At 41.4% G+C, this 23,115-nt stretch overlaps 1 long non-coding RNA gene across 2 annotated transcripts in view; it reads right to left on the reverse strand.

Annotated features, from left to right (window-relative positions):
* The window catches only part of LOC116148920 (uncharacterized), a 36,628-nt gene extending 14,018 nt beyond the window's left edge, over window positions 1-22,610 (reverse strand). For both annotated transcript variants that reach the window (XR_010376965.1, XR_010376964.1), the window contains exons 1-3: window positions 22,264-22,610; window positions 21,349-21,449; window positions 2,148-2,206 (exon numbers count right to left, since the gene is read on the reverse strand). This is a non-coding gene — a long non-coding RNA (uncharacterized LOC116148920). The remainder of the gene's footprint in view (window positions 1-2,147; window positions 2,207-21,348; window positions 21,450-22,263) is intronic.
* Between the last annotated feature and the right edge of the window lie 505 nt (window positions 22,611-23,115).

Here is a 23,115-nt window from a genome sequence, read left to right on the forward strand (position 1 = left end):
CAGTAACTCTTCCATTTCAGTAAATACAGAAAAGTGGACTTACTCCTCTTGAGATACTTACTTAACCAAAAATGTTTGGAAGTTTTTGTTACTTGGATGCTTTGATAGGAAGTACTTGGGATAAACTTTATTAGCATACCTGGTATGACATTAATTGAGTTGTACATAGAACCCAAGGGACTCCAGATAAAAAGGATACAGAAGTGCTTTGCACTAGTTTATTTTGTAACCTTTTAAAGTCTGAAATTATTTCAAATGGAAAAGTTTTTACAGATACCAAAAAAAAAAAAAAAAAAAAGGACAAACAAACAAAGCAGGATTTCACCAGGATGGGAAATACAAGAGAAGGTAGTAAGAGAGGGAATTCAAGTAAAGGTACAGAGACATGAACCAGAATGGTGCATCCAGGTCACTGCAAGGTGTTTAAAAGCCTGGAAGATGAGATATCAGAGGCAGAGGGGATAGGGAAGAACAGGGACAAGTGTAAGAGGGACAAGATCCTGGAGGAACTTGGCTTCCATGCTGAGGTTTTTCACTTGTTTTTTGTAGGGTTCCCAACCCCACTGAAGCGTTTGGAACAGGACAGGGACTTGATTCCATTTGCATTTTGAAAAGATCATTGATGTCAATGTGGAGAATGAATTGAAGGAAGGTGAAGCTAAGGATGAGGAAACCAATCAGGAGGCTATTTAAATAGTCCAGTCAAAGATCATGTGGAAAAGAAAATCACAAGACCACCCAAATTTTGATTCAAATTTGACCAAAATTGCTGTTGAAACCACAGAGCACATCTCACAATGGTACTTTGTGAGAAATCTCAAGAGGAAGCCAAGTTGTTGGCATAAGAGCCCTTGAGACGGCAAAGCACTGGACTAGACATCTTGATTTGTTATTAAAACACGGAAAGAAGTTGAAAAAATGTTTGCAAACCCATTACCACAAAAAATCATGATAAATAAAGAGAATTAGTCAGGTGTAGTGAACAAAATTAAACCTATAGTGCTCCATAGATTATTATTAAAAACCTGAGATTCTGACCAGTTTGCTAAAAGGGGGACAAGGATTTCCTATAATATTTTGCTTTCTAATTGCCAAGATTTGTAACTTCTCCTATGGAATATAATCCTTAATCCCTAAGTTACTGCAAGGGTGTTTTGCATGTTTGTGGTTAGATGTGTTCTGCTTACTATATGTGTGCTATAGGAATTTGTACTTACTAAATTATGTTAGTTGTAATGGCACACTGACTTTTTTCTGGAACTCCTCCACTTACAGCAGAGGCATGAATTTAAAAGTGTTGATCCTTGTTGTTTAAAAAAACCTAATATATAATTCCAGAGATTCATTCTAAACCAAGAAGTCTCTTTCTTCTACAATGACAAAGATCCAAACCTAGAACACAGATGGTAACGGAGAAGAACAGAGAGTTAAGTGATTTTACAGAGACAGATAAATGGGTCTGACTCATTTACAGGCTATGAATGATGAGAGAGAGTGGAGGATACTTTCCACATATCTGTCTCAAGTGATGAGGGATATAGTGGTGTCATTAACCAAAATACAGGGGAGAGAGAAGCTTCAGCGTTGTTTGAGGCATGTCAAATTGAATGTGCCTTTAGTTACTACCATTCAAGGGGATGTTGAACAGGTCATTGAAAATATGGATCTGAGCTCAGCATGAAAACTGGGGTTGGCAATAGAGATTTGAAGACTGTCAGTGGATTAGTGATAGCTGTAACATCAGTGGCCACTGAAATAATAATCCTTTATATTTGCATGGCATGTGGCGATTTTTCTGAGCACACTTCCCTTCTCACCTGAAGTAGGTAGTTCAAAAGCAGTTATTCCCATTTTACAGATGAATACACTAAGGGCCAGACAGGTTAAAACTTGTCCAAATTCCCAAGTCCAGATCTCGGATGCTCTGACTCCAATCCCAGTGTTCTATTGTTCCGTGGTGATTCATAATTAAACAATTGTGTGTAAATCCATGAGAAAAGCCATGGGGCTAAATACTGTGGTAACCAATTTTGGTAAACCTAATCACTCAGGAATTAATTTCAAATTCTCCATTGCACTAAAATCATACCAACTTTCACACAAACTTGTACACACTTCATTCTGAAAGTACTGCAGGTAGTTATTACCTTCTTCTCACGTTGCCATCTGCCTCCTTCACGTTGTCCTTTTAGAAGTCTCTCACCTCCTATCATGGGGGGAAGAGAGTTTCTCAGTTAACCGAGTGTTACGTTGTCCTCTACTTGCTCCACCACAGCAAGAAGAATTCAGTTGTCCTACGCCGTTTGCCTTAATTCATAAGCATGCAGAGAGGACATGTAGATGATGGGGTCACACGTACCATCCTCACGGACTGTTCATAGAGGGTCGACGGGAAACTTAGGTGAGCATAAAATCACAGAAGAGCAATGTTATCTGCTGTACCATTGGAGCTTATGACCCAAGTGACTCAGATCACAATATTATCTAACCTAAAATATATGTCTTATGAGAAATCAGTTACAACTCTTAAGTAAGAGGTTACTTATTTTCCAGAGGGAAAGAGTTTTGAGTATTTGAGATGAAATGGTATTGGATGGGATGAATGGGATTTCAGAAGAAATTTTGAAAAGAATGTGGCCTATCTAAAGGCAAAAAGCAAGAACTTTTTCTGTGGAGTAGGAAGAAGTAGTGAAGGAACCTAGACAAGGAAACAAAAGCAGTACTTAAAAAAAAAAAAAAAGAAACTAGTCTTAGAAGTAGTGTGCGCTCAACCATGAAGAACTACATCTACTTTAAAAGTGCAAGGTGAACATTTTTCAAGTAGAGCTGCAATGGTGGCTATTGAAATGCAGCAAAATGATGGAGAAATCAAAAGACAGAAAGCAATCTCAGCAACTGAAATAAAGCTCCAGACATGACACTACTCTCCCACCACACATAAATGTCAGGCACCATATATCTTATATCCAAAGATGCCATTAAATTTAATGGGAGTTTTATATGCACAAAGACCCTGGAGTTTGGATACATGAAACGAAGATTTGAATTGCTAATACCAAAAATGGGTCAGAAAGGGCCCCGATGGCCTTGGGAAGGTGGGAATGTGGGATTTGTGCCATTTTTTTCTTGATAGGGGTGGGATGCTCTAGGTTTATTAGGATGTTCTCAACTGGGCTTCCTTTTTTATGTCTCTTTAATGTAGACACTGACAAAACAGCTCATACAGATGGGTCTATAAAACATCTGGGAATGAATGAGGAAAATAAAATCAAAGGTAGGCGGTGATAAAAAATAAAATACTGTGTAGGGAAGAGTAGTACATTGTGGAAAGTCAGAAAAAAGACGTAAAATAAGTAAGGAACGTAAAGAATTGGACAGTCTTTTGTGGTGATCTAGTAAGTTTTTATCCTTGATTAGATATATGATAGTATTTAAGAAGAAATATTCTCTCTTTCAAAATACAAAATACAAAAAGAAATAAATGAAAGCATATTCTAGTAGTGTCATTAGAAATAGCCGGATTTTTTAACGCTTTCACTATAGCTTCATTTTCCAAATGAGGCTGTTTATTTCTATGATGGGAAAATGACTTAATTTATATATACATGATTACTTTCTAAGTAAAATCTTAAAGTTCAAGCATCATAAGCTTTTATAATAATGGCACAGCCCACAACTTCACCCTACTCAACATCTACGTCGCAGAAGAGAACTGAATGTGAGTTAGAAGATTTAGCTTCCAATTCCTGTTGCCAGCTGTAGAATTTGGGCAAATCGCTTTTAGTCTCTAAGCTTCTGTTTCCTAATAGGTAAAATCAGGACAGTGATGATTACCACTCACTTCACAGAGTTAGGAAGCACAGATGATAAGCTGTATTTCTAACTACAGTGACGTCTACAGTGTTAGCTGTGGTATAAACAGTGCTAAAATGCACATTAGCTCAGTTTCATCTTGAAGAGTCACTTTATAAAAATCTTAATTTATTTTCTGTTTATAATGCACTATAATATAGTCTTATTTAAAATAAAAAATGTAAAAAATACAAAGAGGAAAACAAAAGTCAATTATAAATATTGCCATCCAGGAAAAAAAACCCTACTGTTAATGTTTTCAATACTTATGTATATTTTGCGGTTATATATGAATGTTGTGTCAGTCAGAGACTTGGTAGAAAATTGAATTCAAATGAAGATGGTTCAAATAAAGAGACTTAATGAAGGGATTGCTTTCGGAAGTGTAGGCAGAGTTAAGGGATGGAGAGGGGTCCTCTCATGAGAGATGGTGAGATGCACAGAACATAGCAAAAGTGGGAAGTTGTCACAACCCCTTAGCCAAAGGTCAAGGGGAGAAAATACAGCTACTTGGCAGGAGTTGTTGTCATAGTCATAGATTTGATGCCAGAGGGGAAAGAAATCAAACACCAGACCATTTTCTTCTTCAGCCCTCTAATCTTAACCTACTACGCTCCATTGGCCAAAACCAGTTGGAAGCCCACCAATGAAGAAGCTCCCAAAATACAGTTTTTAAGAGTCAATCCCTCAAGGCGCACAACAAGGCAGATAGAGTAGAAAATCGATCTGATGGGAGGCGGGCAAATAAAGAACAACTAGCATGTATGTTAAAATGGGAAATATACTATACGATTAGCTTTGCATATTAAACTTTCAGTTAACATGACATCAGTGACCATACTTCTCTGTTATTAAAGGTTTTCCTGTGGCATAAATTTTTATATGACCTTGTAGCATTTTGTCAGTAGAATATATTATAATTTCTTTGAGGCATATTAATGATTTCTTTTTTTCTCTTCTAAATATCCTCATATATCAATGTTTCTGTATTTATCTCATTATTGTATTATAAGTTCCTAGAGTTCGAATTGCTAGATTACAAGATCTGAACCCATTTTAAAGTTCTTGGTACATATCCCCAATTCTCCGACAGAAAGCACATGAGAGGGCCCATTTCAGCACAAACTCACCAACAGTGGGCATGTTTATATTTTTAATTTTGCCATTTCAATTGGTGAAAAAAATTATCTTATTTTAATTTACATTTCTTTTATTACTAGTAATATTAAATGTATTTTCAATTTCACTATCTATTTCTTCTCCAGGGAATTGAGTTCCTGTCTTTTCCTGGTTCTTCTCTTACACAAGAATAATTTGAAATAAGATGGTTCTGGAGTCAATTTATTCTCTAGGTGTTTTAGGTATAAATGTCTTGCTTCTACAAATTATTTTCTGTCATTATATTTATTTAATGTTCAAAGCATAAATTTATAGGTGGATTCCAATTTTTAAAAGCCGTAGAAGCCTAGCATTCCTTATTTTTTTGTAATCATTAAGTCATAATTTTGCTATTATAATCCACCATTGACATCTGAAATGAGTTATTTTAAATTTAGGAAGACAGAAAGATAGAATGGCAATGGGAAGGTGATTTGCTGAAACCATCTAAATGATATTTTTTAATAACCTACTCTGCAGGTAAACAAGCAAACAAAAAAGACTAGGGTCCTTTGGCAGATTGGAAAAACACGGCCGTAATATTTTGCAGGAGTGGTATTTCCCCATCCCTTAACTAGGAGTTGGCCTTGTGTCCTGCTTTGACCAATAAATAGAATGTGATGGAAGTGATGTTATGGAGATTCTAGAGCTTAGAGTTTAGGAGGTTTTGCAGCTTCTGCTTCTGCCCTCTTGGAACACTGCCCTAACCCAGCCATGGAAGGAAACCAGTCTAGCCTAGCAGAGGATAAGGGGCCATGTGGAGGAGAACTGGGTGCCCCAGTCTGCAGTCAGCACCAACAGGCAGGTGTGTGAGTGAGGCCGTATTGGACCTTCTGGCCAACCAGACCTGCAGTTGAATACATGAGCAAGCTCAGGCAAAACCAGTAGTGGAACTGCATAGCCAACCCACCGAATTGAGAAAAAATAAGTTGTTTGAGCCACTCAATTTTGGAGGGGACTGTTTCTCAGCAATCATGAACAGATAGAGATCTCCTAAGAGGACATGTGTCTGAGCCGCTGATTAATTGTAGTTTTATCCTACAATACGGATGCAGGAAATGGTAGAGAGTGAAAGTTTTCTCCCGGAAGTAAATGATGAAACAGAATGTGAAAGAATTGTATAGAAGTGGATAAAAATAAAGATGTGTTTGTTTCTGAGAGGAACAGATGATTAATAAAATTAAATTATATGTGTAAACCACACCACAAAGAGTAAACCTACTCCCAGGGCATATGTGAGCTTCTTGGGGTCCATAGCCCCATGGACAGACCACGATGCCAGTGCGCTCAACCCTGGACAGCCAAGTGCCCCAGAGCACAGGACACAGCCACTGTGGGAGACAAAGCCAGGGGCTCATGGGTTTTCCCAGCACCACTACATCCCAGAGCAGAAGTCTGAAGAATTTAAGAATTCCACATTCAAATCTGGCCTTGCAAGTTATGATGAAGATGTCTTTACCAAGATCAGAAGATAAAACATTTGAAGTTTGTTAATATGATTTAAAACTAAAATGTTTAAACTAATGTTTTCTAGGCCTCCACTGTACTCTTCTCTGGGACCTCACAAACATTAGGAGTAGTCCCTAACCCTCTAAACTGGAGCCCATGGACCCCTGAGGGCCTGTCAGTATGTCATTTCCCATTACATGTCACATGGCCATTTTTGCATCATTTGAGTGTCAATGGAACAAGCATTGTCCTAGCACTTGCTATGTGCTAAAGATTCCGAAAGGTGGTACTCAATAATTACTGAAATAACTCTTTGGTTGAAAATGAACATCCCCAATATTTTAAATTTTGGAAAAACTCTGAGATGGTTTTGCAAAAGTTGATGTAACTTTAAGCAATTCTGTTTGTTTTTTATAGTCTCACTTCCAATTCTTTTTAAATAGGAATCTAAAATGTAAATGGGGTTATAGCTATTCTTTATAATTTTTTTCACCATATTTTCTTGTATTATTTTTTTAAATAATGGGTTTGCATTGCTCTGTAATAAAATAAAAAAGTAAAAAAAACACTCAAACAGTATACAAAACCATAAAAGTATTCTATGGCTTAATTCCCTGGGCCAAGAAAGGAGCAAAATGGATGGCAAGAAAGGGAGGATTCAAGAGATATTTGGGAAGAAAGTGAGACAAATATTGGAGATAACGTAGAAGGCAAGAGTTGAAGAGGAGAGAGAGGCGGAATCAGGAGCAGTTGATAAGAAGGTGGTGTCACTCACTAGATGGGAACACCATGAGTAGGGAAGCAGTTGAGAAGATAAAGATAATAATTAAATGCCCAAATGCTGCCTGCGGAGAACAGATGGGATGGGAGACAATGCTGTCACAGTGTGACTCTTCTTCCAATTAATTAAAGCCAGGACTATCCTTATTTTAAAGTAATCGCCCCATTTGCTCATTTTTAGCGTGTCTATTTGGAACTAAAGCCCTTTCTTGCTTTTATTTTGCCTGACATTACATTTTGCTGTGAAGCGCTCCTCCTACACCACTCCAGGCAGGCTCGGAGGAGCTGACTCCTAGAACCCCTGATGGAAACACTACAGGGGATGGAAACGGGGTTCAAGTCTGGCTGGCTGCAGTGCCTCCTGTTAATGGGTAGAAATGTAATATTCATTAAAAAGAATTCAGACTTCAGTCGTTTTAATGATCATGAAACTTCTTTCATCAGTGCATAATAGAACAAAAAGATTGATTTTCATTAGGAATAACTTTCAACATTTTTTTTACTTCTTATATAAAAAATAAATCTCTTCACAGTCTTATAAGGTCCAAGATATTTCTGATCTGCTTGGAAACAGTAGGTAAGTTTTTACAGAGTTGTTCCACTCTTCACCACTGTAGTCAATTTGGAATACTCCATTATCTGGTGAAATGAGTCACCTAAAACTGCTTTCAATTAAGAAGGCCCTCACTTCTCCCCCTCTGATCGATACAATGTTATTTTTTTAAAGGGACATTTACTATGACTAGGACATTGCATAGGTTTTTTCCTGTAATGGGTTATGGGAGAAATAAGGAACAGGAGATCGTCATCAATAAAATTACTACACTGCCCCCAAATGGTCTCCCGAAGTTAGAAAATGATTAAGTGTCAACAAAAGGCTGACCAGCTTCATCAGAATAAGACCTTGCCCCTAGGCGTCTGCATTCTCAGGGTGTCAAAGGCTCGAGAATCCTCCGGAGGGCAGGACCACTTTACATTGTGCAGACTTCCCTTGTGCTGTTAAAATGGATTCCTGTTAAACCTGAAAGCCAGTCCATTTACAAGCTTAAAAGGGTGGAATAGGAGGGCCCATAGAAATCACACAATCTGAATTGGTCAATTAGAGCATCACACTCTCCTGGCCTGAGTGAGTGAGCCAAGGAGAGAGGCCTGTGACCCAAAGCAGTGAGACACGTGAAGACTGAAGCTGACGCTGCTGGGAGGGAGTCACGGATGCCAAGCTCTTCTGTTCACCAATGCTCTGAGCATAGTGAATGAGTAATGTTTTTGAGTGTTTACTAAAGCTCCATACACTGAATGCATGAATGAAAAAATTCAGCCCTAGAGAGATGGCATACTTTTCCCAAAGTCACAGAAAGGTGGGGAACCGATAGGACTCTTTTGAAGAGGGTTCTTTTAAAAAAGGAAAAACAAGCCTTCAAGTGGCTAAAGCATGGAAATCATCTGTTGATTTGTATGACTGAAGTCCAGTAGAGGAGGTTTCCAGGAAAAACTGGATACAGGAATTCAAAAGATACCATCAAGCACTGGCTTCTCTTATTGCTCAGCTGTGCCTTTCCAGATCATTGGGAATTAGCTTCGGCATCTGCAAGGTGATCTCTAGAGGCCTAAGCCAGCTTCTTCCTTATTGCCAAAAGTCCCAGAAGGGGAAAAAAAAAGTATGTCTTTCCCAGAAGTCCTAGAACAAGCCTCATTGGATCTCACTGACACTGCTTGGGTCATGTGGCCAGTCTTCAGTTAATGACTGGCCAGGAGATCAGATGTTCTGATTGGCTCAGTATGTGTCACATGCTCACCCTGAGCCAGTGGGAATCAACTTCATCTGAAATACAAGAAGTGAGAGTGGGATCAGAGTGGTTCTTTAGGAGGGAATCATCATTCTCCTACCAGGAGATGCAGGAGGTAAAAACCACAGCTGCCCGCAAGAGCAGCCAAGCAGAATCTGGGTCACCAGGTCTGTGACTTCAAGAAAGGAGGGATTCCCACCACTTCTTCTTGCCTTGTGGTTAAAAAATCACTCAACAAGCTTTGAGAAAAAGAGAGCAAATCGACGAGCAGTGGAGAGAGTAGGGAGACTCAGTGCAAAAACTGCTGAACTTTCTAACCAGCTTGCTTATTCCTGAGGACCATGAGTAGTGGGACAGGGAAGAAAAGAGCTCCCCTTCTTGCATTCACTGCTCAGTCTCAGTTTAACTGGGATCTCTTCCCCAACATTGCTGCTTAATCTGAAGCTGAGAGTTTGACATTCCATGGGTCTATCAGAGATAGAAAGAAGATGGTCCCCTTCTCCCAAGACAAAAATCTTCCAGTGTTCTGTGTTATGTGTTCCACATAAATTAACAGCTAAAAGCAGAGACTGAAAAAGTCAATTGAGAGCAAATGGGGGACCCAAATGAAATGTTGGGGAAGGGAGTAGAGCCAGAATGAGGCAATGGGATCCATCAGTAACAGACTGCCCAGTCTTCTCAATTTTGCTGAGGGTCAGCCAGCTGAGGCTCTGCCAGCTCTCATCATATTTATAACTAGGAGTTCCATATCCCATAGGACAGCTCCTGCAACCTCTGCATCTGATCCCACATACAGATATGGGATCATCTGCTCACCTGTTTCTTAAGGCTTGTATTAGCCATACAGACAAGACTGAGCTCTCTCTTCCTTCTTGGTTTCAACATTCTTGGAGAAGGAACCAATTGCCCCAGCTTGCATGATTTTCCCAACATTCAACTCTAGCCTGAGAGTAAGGATATGGGGGAAAAATTGGCTGTTCTCATGGTGACAGTGCAAATCAAGGGAAGGGGGTCCAAAAATGCTGGAATGAGAGAAGAGCAGATAGTACAACAGGTGTCCAGGTCAGGGCAATTCCATTGCCTCTGGCTCGGTGCTCCTATTGCTGCTACCTGCAGAAAACTAAATCTTAGGACAGGACAACCTCTGCAGGGGCACCACCAGGCTAATAATTTCATGTCCATTCATTTATTTAATATAAAAGGAAGAATATGACTCATATTCTTCCTTTTTTACATTCCAAATAAGGAATTTATTCTATGATTTTTTAACTCGTTTTGCTAATTTTTGTATCAGTAAAAACTCACAAATGTTAGACACACATTCTTACTAAGCATGGATGTATACCTATATAGACATGTATGTTTGTAAGTATAAGGTTTTTAAGCTTCGTTTCCATGTTTAGTGTCGGAACATCTTTCTCACTTTCAGAGGACACTGTTCTCACTCGTCTGTAGCTAACAGTCTCCGGTTTGCTTTTGCAACTTTTCTCACCCGGATACTTTTTTAGAAGACATAGTAAAGTTCTTAAAATTTAGATAATAAAATAAAATAGAAAAATAAGTATAAAACACAATTAACATAGAGAGGCCAAAATTAAACATGCATTCAGATGCATAAAGACACTGAGCTGCTTCATTTCCCAGACCTCTTACCTTATTGGATAGTAGCAGGGAAACTAAATCAATTTTGTCTATTAAATTTGGTCCAAAACTAAACAGTCTCCTTCCATGATCCAGATGTGTTCAGATGAAGTTCCTCCCCTTTGCAGATTTCCTTCCCCTCCCCTTACTTCTCTCCAAGATGGCGGGTCATGGTTGAGGGGATGGGGGAAGGAGGGCTCACATGGCCTCCTGGTGGCAGAGACTGGAGGTGTCATCTTCCCATACATGAATCCTTATGTTCTGTGGGTACCTTGATAGCTAGGAGAGTGTTTTCTGGCAGCCTGGGGATGAATCATCCTGCTGGCATCAAATGACAAAATCTGCAGTGGGTTCTCTTACTTGATCAGTATCTTATGATCACCCCTGCTGACCTGGCCCTTCCTTAGTAATTGCTGTCGTTGTGGGCACTGGAACTCCTTGTTGATCTCCAGCAGAAGGGTCTTCTCACCAGTCGTCAACTGTTAGAGTCCCTTCACACCCCTGTGATATCCCTCCTGGTTAGCTCACCAACAAGCATCGCCAGCTACATCCCACATCTCTGCAGAATGTATGAGAACGTCTTAACACCTTCCACACTGCAGAGATGGAGTCCTTTCTCTGCATAAACACCCCACACCAAGGATTTTATTCTGAGGTGGCTGCCACAGGTTGGCATAGGAGGAGCCACTGTGAAAGTCAGTCTCAGACCCTGTAATGAAAAAGTAAGTCAAAAGTACCTTTACTTTCGGATTTTCCCTCAACTCACCGAATGTATTGCTATCTGTCAGATTTTTAACGCAGCATGGGACAGTCAGCACAAGTGTGTCTCAACTGTTATTTTGACTTACTCGTATTGTCTTCTCTTTTTGATAATGAACCAGGAGGTAAAAGAATTAAGGTTTCCATATTTCCCATTTTTCGAATCAGAACCTCCTCTACACGACCTCCTTCTCCTTTCACGGGGTAGAATTCTCAGTATCACTTTCTCGGAGTCCGTAATGTCAGGTGGCTACCAGGGAACAAGACATGTGAGAATGGGGAATAAAAAATACACGATTTAATATGTCCAAGATATTATCCCATTTGCACTTGTGTGTTTGCGTCAAAGAAGGGTCAGTGCTGTCGAAGTTGCCTTTTTCTTTTCATTTGAAGCTGTTGCCTAGTTTGGAAGGAGCTGCCCTGATTTATATGCTGTCTGTTCTGTAAAGAGACACATGTGGAAATCCTGGATGAAAGAGACCACACCACATTTCTGATTTATTCCTGTGGGGTTTTCATGTCCTTTTATAAACAGAGGCCAAAGGAAAATCCATTGACTGACCCTCCCTTATTCCAGCTCTGCCCGGATCATAACTTTTCTGATAAAAGAGATTTAGCAACTGCTAACAGATAAATGAGACATTCTTCCTACTGTAATTAAATGAACTGAGAAAAGGAAGCATTTGGGAAAGGAGGTGAGCAGCCATCCAAAGCATTTCTGCTAATAATAAATATTTATGGGTTTGTCTATTCATGGGAAACTCTAGCCCCTGATTGTCATCTGGCTTGGGTTGGTCTCAAAATACTTCCCACGAGCCCACATTGTGGGGCGTGAGGTGATTAAGCACTATGTCGTGAGCAGCCATTGCCTGGAGACCACTCACGGTGCTATGCAGGAAAGGTCTCGCACAGTGAAAATTGAGGGGACCCGTTTTAAGTGAGGACTTCAGTCAGGAAAAGGTGACTTCTGCCAAAGGAGCTTTAAGCTCCCTCTAACACCACCCCTGTGAACCAAAACCATAGGTTAAGTCCAGGAAGAGATCACAGGCATCAAAGAGACTCAGTCCTGAAGTTAGAGAGCAAAGGACAGCATCACTTTGCCACCCTCGGGGTCTAACCAGACTCTCAAGGTCACGTGCCTGCTGCCTCACCTCCTTCCAGTTTCCTAGCTCTGACCTCAGGTTCATGGCCACACCTGTGTGCCTCTCTGCACAGAGACTTCTCCTCTCCTGTGGCATTCCTGCTGCCATTCTGCTAACTCCAAATTCACATCTGCCCCTAAGCCTGGCTATCTAGGTCCAGTGGTTGGGTCTCAATATCTACCTACCTGATCCTGCTTGGGTCTCCTTGTGAGAGACCCCACTCTTCCCCAGGCTACGTCCCTGCTTTCATAGTTCCTATATCTAGGACACACCTGAAGGGTTTCAGGCACCTGGGGAGAAGTGTGAAGGTAGATGGGAGCCAAGGCCAAGAAAGAGGTTGGTCCTATTCTCAGCAACACAATGCCCTGCCACAGTATTCACGCCACCTTGTGATGGTGTTGATGGTTGCTCTGGTATTCTGGGCCGTTTCAGTATTCTGTACCAAGCACTTCAGTCTTGGCTTGGTGGTATAAATAAGAAGTGTAACTTTCAACTAACAGTGCATCCATCCGGTCAGTGAAACGTCTGCAGATTCAAACTGCGTAGGGGTATGTTAGTCATGCTGTTGGATATTCAGTCTTCCATAAATGTAGCTCTCGTATAAGTGAATTGCATATCTTATTTTCTTGTGCTGCATTACAATTACGAGAAGCAGGGACTCAGAAGTTCCACAGTGGGGTGAGACTTCTGCCTTCATGACTGGACCAGTGAATTTGGTAGAGAGCAGCAAACCCTTCTGCAGACTCCTCATTCAGCCCTGTGTCTGACCCTTCCTCTTCTGACTGGTAATATCCAGGTGTTCTTTCTGGTCCACCCACAGGCTCTGTCGCCCACTTGGGTCTCCTCTTACTTGGCTCTCTCACGTGATTCCGAGCTCTGCCCTGCGGGATGACTGGCAGGGATGCACAAGTAAAATGCCATTTGCTGATACTGCCTTCCAGATCTTACACAAGGCTGGTGGTTGAACACACACCCAGGCCTCTGCCAAGCGTCTTCATGCTCCAGCGCAGCCCACAGCCCGGGCAGCCCAGATCTTGGCTTATAACTTAGAAAGAATGGTGCTGGTTATTACAACCTAAAGGAAGGTCATTGTCCAAGGGGCTTTTTAATATTATGATATTATTTTAAAATGGAAATAATGTTCTCTCCATCTTTATAATAGAAAATACCTAGGATATATTTATGAACTGCTAAAAGGCTTCTTCTGAGATCTTTGTCTTAAACATATTCACATTTATCGGACTCATTTGCAGGGTAAAGATAAAGAGGCAACAACTTGGTCTGTGAATTTCTGTGGTGTGCCACTTATCAGTTCTAAGGAAGTTATGAGAAACCTTATCTGGCTAGGTTTGCACACATCTTGCCACTGACAGCACCTACGTGCGTGCATCCTCATATGTACGTGCGTGCGCCTGTGCACACGTACATCCTAACCCACTGAATCTATGCAGATGGGTGATGGGTGGTTAGATGGTTTGTGCTTTTGCAGTTTGGACTTTCATCACTGAAAAATCAACCTAGATTCCCAGGGAGAACTGCTAGATTTAATCAGGAAAACGATCTGATTTAATTGACCAGAAACCTCATCAATTTCTGCTGCTCTATCTATTGATTAATAACAACACACACACAAAATAAAACCACTAGCTATCTCTCTGAGCAAAAAAACAGGCTTACTGAGTAAAGCATGGTAAACAGCAGCGCCAAAGAAGTCCTCTCATTCTTGACAGGCCCAGAGACCCTCAATTGTCACTCAAAATATAGGGAGGGAACAAAAAGACCAGCATAAAGAAAGAAATAGGAACGGGGAGTTCATTCAAAATATTTTCGTTCCCAAAATATACTCGGAACTAAAAGAACAAAAATCAAGTGATGAGAGGCAGAGTTACCTGGGGAAAACAAAACCTGCTGTGAACCCCCTGGGGGTTTGATAGAGAAGAAGGAATGTTTTCTTTTAGAAAATTTGCTGCTTGAGCTTTTGGTGGCTGGGAAACGTACACGATGAAACTAAGACATAACAGAGTTGACGAGGGATTTAAGTCTAATCAGATTCAGGGAAGCCAAATTGTCTCTGGAGTGGAGAAATGGAAGGAAGAAGTTTTATAGAGCACATTGGGAAAACATTATTTACTTCTTTCTGGAACACTGATGAGCTACCAGGTAATGAAATTTTTATTGCTGTGTTTACTACAAACTGACTTTGCTTCCTGCATCTATATTTTGGCTTGTTTGAGCCCCACGCTGTCCTGTTTTTGTTTAGCCTCCCGGTCTTTACAGCCCCTCCCATGCCATCGTCCCCTCCATTACTTCTCTTTCTGGTCAGCACTAACACGACTCGCTTGCCCTTTCCTATGTTCATTAGGTTGTTTAAGATGAAGCCCTGCAATCTTTGTCTGGTTTTCTAGATGGTTCCCAGTCTCCTTTTCCCTTCCTTGGATGCCTTGCTGTCAGCATCTGAGCTTAGTGTCAGGTGGAACTACAACTCATTTTCCATCTTGACCACCATCTCCTGGCTCCGGAACAGCATCTCCATCCTCTGTTTTGACCACTCAACCTACTGACACTTTTAAGTCAACATACCTGAAACTAAATTTATTATCTTCCTCCCAAACCAGCTCTTCCTCCTCGTTTCCCTGCTTCCCTTAATGGGATCTACAGCCCAAAGCTCTTCTTCTTCCTCTTCTTTAACTCTCACGTTCAAACAGTTGCTTCTGCAGTGATTCCATGTCCATTCCCACCTTCTCATCCCCTCTGCCCCCACACTGGTTCACAGCCTCATTAGTCTGGTCTACTGGGAAAACGACTCCATTGATCTTTCTGCCTTCACCCACTCCAGTCCATCCCACACACACAGCTACCAGGTTAATCATCCTGAAATACAGTCCCAATTTCCTTGTCCACCCCTAGTTATAAAACTTTAAAGTCCCTCACTGTCTTTGGAATTCAGCACCAACACTTCATCCTGCCACTCAAATAACTTTACAATAGAACTTCAACCCACCTATTGAGATTTATCAGCCACTACTGTCTGTCATCCGACTAAACCAATGTGATAGGGAAGAAATCAAGAAAGGTCCAGAACTGGGCTTTTGCCTAGAAGTTCAGACATACATATTATTCATGGGTAGGGGTGTGGAAATGTCAAGCAGTGGCCCAAAGGCAAAGAGAGTTGTCCAGACAAGACCTGCCAATTGCATAGTTCTTTGCACAGCTCATTACTCTGGAAACAATAGACGCTCCATGAATTCTTCCTAAGCAACTTGCTTTTAGTGCATTTTAAGCTGGGATTTTACATTTGGACAAATCTCAGTCAAACAGCAGATGTTTTCTTATGCTTTTATAAATCATTGTGGCTTATTATTCTCAGCTTTCTGTTAATCTGCACTCTGTTACAAATGCATTCCCTAGGCTAGGACTCAACTATATTTCTGATGGGAAGGAAGGAACGACTTTTACTGCAGCCAGATTAATAACAGCAGTCCTTTTCTCTTTCATCTCTCAACTAACAGTTCGTGCATAAGTCAATGAAAAGTCTTCAGAGTCAGACTGTTTACGGAGCAGTTAGAGACACTGTTGGATATTCAGACTCCCATAAATGTGATTCCAATACAAAAACAAAACTAACAATAATAATAATTTCCCAGGGTTGTAAGTGTTCTGTACTCTGAAATATTCTCTCACAGGCTTAACAGACTTTTCTTCCAACAACTATTTTTTAAGTTACGCTCCATAGGGAAGGTACAGAGGAGGGATTGGCAAGCTTTTTCTATAAAGGGCTAAATAGTAAATGTTTTAGGCTTGTGGGCCATAGCATCTCTGCCTCAACCACACAACTCTACCTTTGTAGCACGAAAGCAGCCATGGACACCATGTAAAGATATGGGTGTGTCTGTGTTCCCCGAGAATGTTATTTATGGACACTGAAATTTGAATTTCATCTGATTTCTATAGGTCACAAAATCTCATTCTTCTTCTGACTTTGTATTCAACCACTGAAGGATATAAAAAAATATCCCTAGCTCACAGGCCATATGAGAAGAAGAGGGGGGCTGGATTTGGCCCCTGAGCCATAGTTGGCCAACTCCTGGTTATAGGGCCTTCCTCACTCTACAGATGAGATTCTGTAGCTCGAAAGTTGAAATGATTTGTGTCTGAAATCACACAAGATGTCCCAGTATTACCAGTGATAGGCTAAGCCATGTCATCCGGCCGGAAGCCCAGGGCCCCAACCCTACAGCAGTGCCTCCTTACGCCTGTAAGCGTCTCGGAGTAGCCAACCATTCTTCCAAGCAATGCACGCTGCACCCAACATGGAGAAGAGTGTCTGAAACAAGACCAGAGAATCACAAAATTGCATCTTCCTTAGAGGGTTCATGAGTGGTCTGCAACATCCTCCCCAAAACTAAATGCAAAATTATATATACCTTTTTTTTTTCCACTGACAAAGATTCCCTCCTTGACCAGCTTTTAGTCCAGCTTCTCCAAACTGTCTTCTCAAGCAGACATCATTCTTGACCTGCAGCCCTTGGCCTGCTATGCCCAGTTTTAGGAAAAAAAACAAAAGGAAAATTGTTCTTGAGCTGTTTCTGGGACCTACCCAGTTTCCTCACCAAGACGGTGCTCCATAGGGAGGGTAATCTCACAGATCCAAAGGGACTAGCAGTGGTAAAGGCACAAACAGCACTGAGCCCTTTGGCCAGAAGCCCTTCCCCTTGTAACTACCACAACGATGATGCGAAGTGAGCAGGGATGGGGGCAGGAGCAGAAGTGACTGGTTAGCATCATGTTGGATGACAGTGATGGTGGCCGGGCAGGAGACTGGGAGAAGTAGGATTCCAGAAACACCCTGCACCTGAAGGGTCCCCCTCGACAGTGTTAGTTTTCTTGTTCACGCTCAGACGCGACACTGTCATGTGATAACATAGCTGGTAACACGGAGGATGCACTGATACTCTACTGGAGGGCTTAACAGAAGCAGGGCTATCTCAAGACACTGCTCAGTTGTATGGAGGAGGCATGGGCTGGCTGCACAGGTGTGGATATGCTGCCCAGCTATGTGAATCCAAAGGATTCATTTCTTGAAACACGTGTTGTTTGGTCCCCAGATTACTACCCTCTACCAGCTTGCAATTATTGTAAAAGTCATACGTAGTCAGACCGCCGAGAAGAGTGTCTAGATTATCCAGGTCTCCAAATCCATCTCCATTTATTTCTGTCTCATTTTAGAGTCTTTTTCTTGACTCAAGCTAGGAATGGTGGAGCTGCTGCACTGACTCATTTTGTTATCCATCCCTTCCACTTTTGGTGTTTTCCATAAACAGGGAGCGTCGCTAGACCGTGCTGTCAGTGTTTTGTGTTTTAAGTATTCCACCCACCTATTCATGGCAGGTTTATGCCAAGTAGCAGGGGTATAAACTCTTAAAGGTCAGGAAATGAGTTTTAGCCAATAAAGATCTTAATGATATCCAGTGGCCTATAACAGGACAATGCACTGTTACTCCATAGAGTCTGATAATGCTATTTTAATAAGGAAAAATGCTTGGACATGTTTAGAGCCTGTATAAGTGGATGTGGGCGTCTGGGAGTGAGGATGTCTAGGGGTGGGGAGGATTGGAAATGGTGTGAGCCTTCTCTGGGGTGTCCGTAAGGAGTCCTCTGATTAACCTCTTGCTTGCTGTAATCTGTATCTCTCTGGACCTGACTGCCCTAACACACTGGGAAAACTGAGGCAGTTGCTAGAATCTCCTGGCTTAGACCTGACAAGAGATTGTTTTTCCACATGTTGACCTTTAGTCTTTAGTCTGGAATGACAGGCTTTAGATCCAAATCTAAAGGAGGCAGATGAAGGTTTCTGTGACCAATCAGATTTGGTCTCCATGGTCTCCCTCCAATCAGATTTGGTTCCAAAGCCTGTTCTCCTCCAGACCCACCCCTCACCCTCAGTTGCAGAAGGAGCTGGATGGATTTCCCCTCCGTCCATTGCATGCATTTCCCTCCTCACTTAAAAATTTAGCCACCTTCTCCTTGTAGGTAATTTACATTTGAACTTTCTTATCTATAACTTAGATTATATTAGGCCCTAAGGACAGGCACCAGTTTTTTTTTTTTCCTTTTCGGGTAGATGCTAGTACTATAAATATTCATTAAGTAAGAATAAAAACAAGCTTTCAGTTGCATTGTGCTTATATTCCCTAGTCTGTTTGATAAGTTTCCAGTGATGCTTACAGGATAAAGGAAAATCTGATATTGCACCTGTCTGAAGGAAAATGTAAGCTGCAGCTAGGAAGTCAACTTGAGAGGGCATTAGAAAGTATATCTATATGGATTCGATCACAGGGTAACTGAGCTACATTTTAATACCCACAAATATATGCAGAATTCCTTTACCCTCCTTCCTAGTACCTTGGTACCACAGCCCTACTATATGTCCTTACTGAGGGACATGTATTCATACATCCTCTCTACATTCACTCATATTAGTGTCATTTAAATTTTTTCCATTATTTCAGCATTTCATGTGGGATGCTCAAATATCTCCAACAAGTTCTGTTGACCTGACACTACCACGGTGATCACATTAGGGTAAGAATGCACAGAATATAGAAAAGAAATACTTACTAATTGGAGAATTAGCAAACAAGAAATGCAGATTTTAAGTGACATGTGGAACCTAAATCAAAATGACGTCCTTCCTGAAAAGAGCAGCAGAGGGGACCCCGCCAGCCTTGTGATGCCTGCTGCTGGCATTAGAAGTCATGCTGTGCAGCCCGGCAATTGCTGCTGTCTTTGGGGGAGCCAATTTGGGATTTGCTTCAGTAGCTGTAATTTAAGAGTCAGGGCATTAGAATTTGACGCTGAGCACTCCACACGCATATAACCAAGGAGATTTCTATCCACATTGCAGAACCTTTGGGCTCGCCACAGCTTGTCTATTCTCTGTCATCTTTGTGCAATTAGAGAGAAGACCGAGTAGGAAAAAATGATCACCATCCAGCGCTATCTGAAAATTATCAGCTCTGAGCCCCCATGTTAGCTGTCTAAGCTCTGCTTTCTGGAGAGGGGCTGGTAACAGGGCATTCCAAGCACTGATTGAAGCTCATTACTGCCAAAGTGCTTCTGTAGTTCAATTTTATCCACCCCATTTCACAGATGGCCAAATTAAGGTCCAGTGAGGTTAAAGAGCTGGCACAGTCTCCTGGAGACTGAATTTCAAGGACCTTGAGCTGGAGATCAAGGTCTGCTCTTTTCACACCAGAAGCTCTTTTCTCTCCCTCATCAAAACATTTTGAGAGAATCCGAGTTAAGTAAAAAAATGTGGTATGCGTCTCAGGGCTCTGAATAAAACGCTCTTCAGAATCCACATGAGATTTGGTAGTGAACACTTTTTGTCAAACTATTGAAAATAGACTCTCATGACTGGCCAGCTCTGGATAAAATTCTATTTTCTTCTTTTCTGCAGTCCTTTACCATTTTCCTGGCATACCTGAAATCTAACATTGTTCTGTAGCTCTGACAATTTGAATCCTTCCCCTCTATTATTCTAGTCTCACCATGATGAACGGGCGCTGGGACATTTCCTACCAGTAACACCTAGAAACTTGTGGAGTGTTGTCCAGTACAACAAGGCAGGGATCTTGGCGTCGCCCTGTCTGTTTGTACATTGATGATGGCGAATTGAATTCTATTAAGAAATTCACATCATTTGCTCTCATCAGTTACTTCACCAACACAATGAGGTTCCAACCGCATAGGGTTGTTTGAAGGTTAAATATGATTGTATGTGCAAAGGATTTAGCAGCACGTCTGTATACATTAAGCATCTGTCAAATGCTACCTGCTGTTTTTTTTTTTAATGAATCTTCAGTGCAATATGGTAGAAAGAGCATAAGGTTAGAGTTAATTCAGAGATTGATGTTGCAGTTGTGGATGCACCATTGAGTGCTCATTCGTGTGACTCTAAAAGACCTCCTTCCTCTCTCTAACACGGGTACCAATACTTGTTCAGCCTTCTCAAATTTACAGAAAGGATCAAATATGCTAATTTTTTTCAAGTACATTTTAAAACACTAAAAGTCCATGCACGCAAGTGTGAGTAATTCTTTTAGTCATTCTTGCTGTTAAGTCACTGCTGTGTGATAACAATGAGTTCATTGCCTCCACATGGGAGGGCATGAGTCATGGTAGAAGAATGTAGCAGGCTTTGGCTCCGGATGGAATGGAGTTCAATCCCACTTCTACTACTGATTTGCATCGAGACCTTGGGAAAGTCAGGAACCTCTTAGAGCCTTGATATCTACATCTGTTCAGTGGGCTTTAATTAGGCTTAGACATTCTAGAATGTGAATCTGGGCAACATACTCTGTTTTCTGTCTGCATCCTCTATTTACCTAAGACACAGAGAAAACTTGAATCTAGTCTATAATTGGGGTTTAAATATACACAGATATGATTCTCTGAGGACTGGTATGGATGGACGTCAGATAATAAAAAAAGAATATCAAACCCCTAAGAGGCAAAAATCTTAGTAAGTGAGGAAGAACCACTACAATTGACCACTAAAAAAAGACTTTAACACACCTTTAATTATCCTGAAATGAAATCTACATTTCATAACCTATCTACAGATATAATGCTTTTTAAAATCCATAAAATGGCTTAACTAGAATATCAAGAAGAAATAAAAAGGAAAGTAATTTTTAATAAAATCATCTGCACTTCATAAAGTAACAGCTGGGAGGTGATAACACTGGATAGTAAATGAAATAAGCAGAAGCTTGTACCTTTATATAGAATCATGCTGCTGCAATCCAGCTGACCCACAAGTCTGTAGTATCGGCGACTCACACATCACAAGTGGTGTTGCCATTGGTGATGTACTTTTCTGAAATAAACAAATCTTGCTAATGTTCTGAATAAAACGAAATATGATGTTCTCTCAACTTACACAGTTGAATTATAATGCATGCTGAATTCTTAGAAAACTTGGTGTGTATTAAAAGTATGCAGAAAAATGTATCATGCTGACAAAAAATAGGCTTGTTGCTAGGCTTAGATAATGATAAATAGGCTTTCTTTATCTAATAAATGTCTAGGTGGACAGTCAAAAGTTAGATGGGTTTGGGATAGTTTGGGGCAGGACTATAATAACACACATGACGAAATTTCTAGTATTTCTGCCCCAGTTCACTAAGAGCTCCCCTAATGATTATAATAACCAACACAGTCCCATAAATTTCAAAAACACTCTTGAGGGGGTGGTACCAGACCCACTGAGAACTGTTGTTCCACCGAGTCATTACAGTAGTAACAAAATCGTAAACCCACAGTAACCAAGTAACCTCATAATCTGTCCCTCCCTCTAGACTCTTGTGTCATCCTTAAAATCGAGACCACTCTCCCTCTTTCTTGTCTCTACCTTTAAATTACCTTTTTAGATTGGACTCTGACCACACTGAGATCAACTTTAGCAAGAATACCACGCCTTTTCCCTGAATCATTCATCCACCGTGATCAGTGGGTATCAGGACCTAATTCAGCAGTAATTTTAGTTCCATTTCCCACTGGAGAAAACTGAGCAAATGAGTGCAGGTGATTCACCCAAGGTCATGCCACGACCTGTCTGCAGGAGCTGACTAGTGTCTGTGTCTTTCAGGTCAGACCACTGAACCCCCTTTCCTCCCCCTTACCCCACAGACCTGGGACTTCATCAGCCTTTTAAGGAGGAGCGGGTGGAATGACAGGTGAGATCCCAATCGCTCTGTTTGGCTCTTTGTCCACTTGTCTGGTGAGAAATCAGTAGTGGAGAAGGAGACTCCCAAAATGGGTTCCCATTCCTCCAGGCTCTCTCCCTCCTTCATCTGCATGATGAATTGCAGCCTGGCTCTGAGACAGCTGCCAGCCACCACCGAGGCTGCCGCTCCATTCAGTACACATCCATCGCTGAACCTGCTTCAGAGCTGGAGCAGGTGATGAACCCGCCCAGACGTGAGAAAGCAGGGTCAGGCCACCGACTCACTCAGCCAGGGGACAAGCCGTGCACCGTGCTTCCTCCTTTGCAGAGATGTGGCAGGGAGTGTAATAAAAAGTAATGATGTGGAAGAAAGCATGCTGTTGCCTTCCAAGGGTCAAGTCAGTACAATTTGTGCAAGGTCCTGACATTTTCTATCTTTTTCAGTACAGAAACACTGATCTAAAAAAATACAGTGCCAAAGGGGGGAAAAAAAAAGACACAAACCAGGGTCACTTCAAACACTTTAAAACAGATCCCATAGGAAGCATCCCAATTCATCATGAAGACTGCTTTACAGAGCAGGGAAGGGAGCCTACGGGGCCTGCCACAGAGCGCCACCTCTGCGAGCGACCTGGACTCGCTCTCCTCAATCACCGTGGGCCATTCTCATGAGCGGCTATATGTCAGGAAGCCATTTTCTAGGGGGACGGGGGGCTCTTGCTTATTCTGATAAAGAGACCTATCATTTCATGAAGTGATTCAAAGGATTTACTCCGTGTTTCCAGAAGGAGAAGGGCACAGTGCCCACTTGGGAACA

Source organism: Camelus dromedarius, chromosome 20, assembly GCF_036321535.1.
Source record: "Camelus dromedarius isolate mCamDro1 chromosome 20, mCamDro1.pat, whole genome shotgun sequence".
Taxonomy (NCBI): Eukaryota; Metazoa; Chordata; class Mammalia; order Artiodactyla; family Camelidae; genus Camelus; species Camelus dromedarius.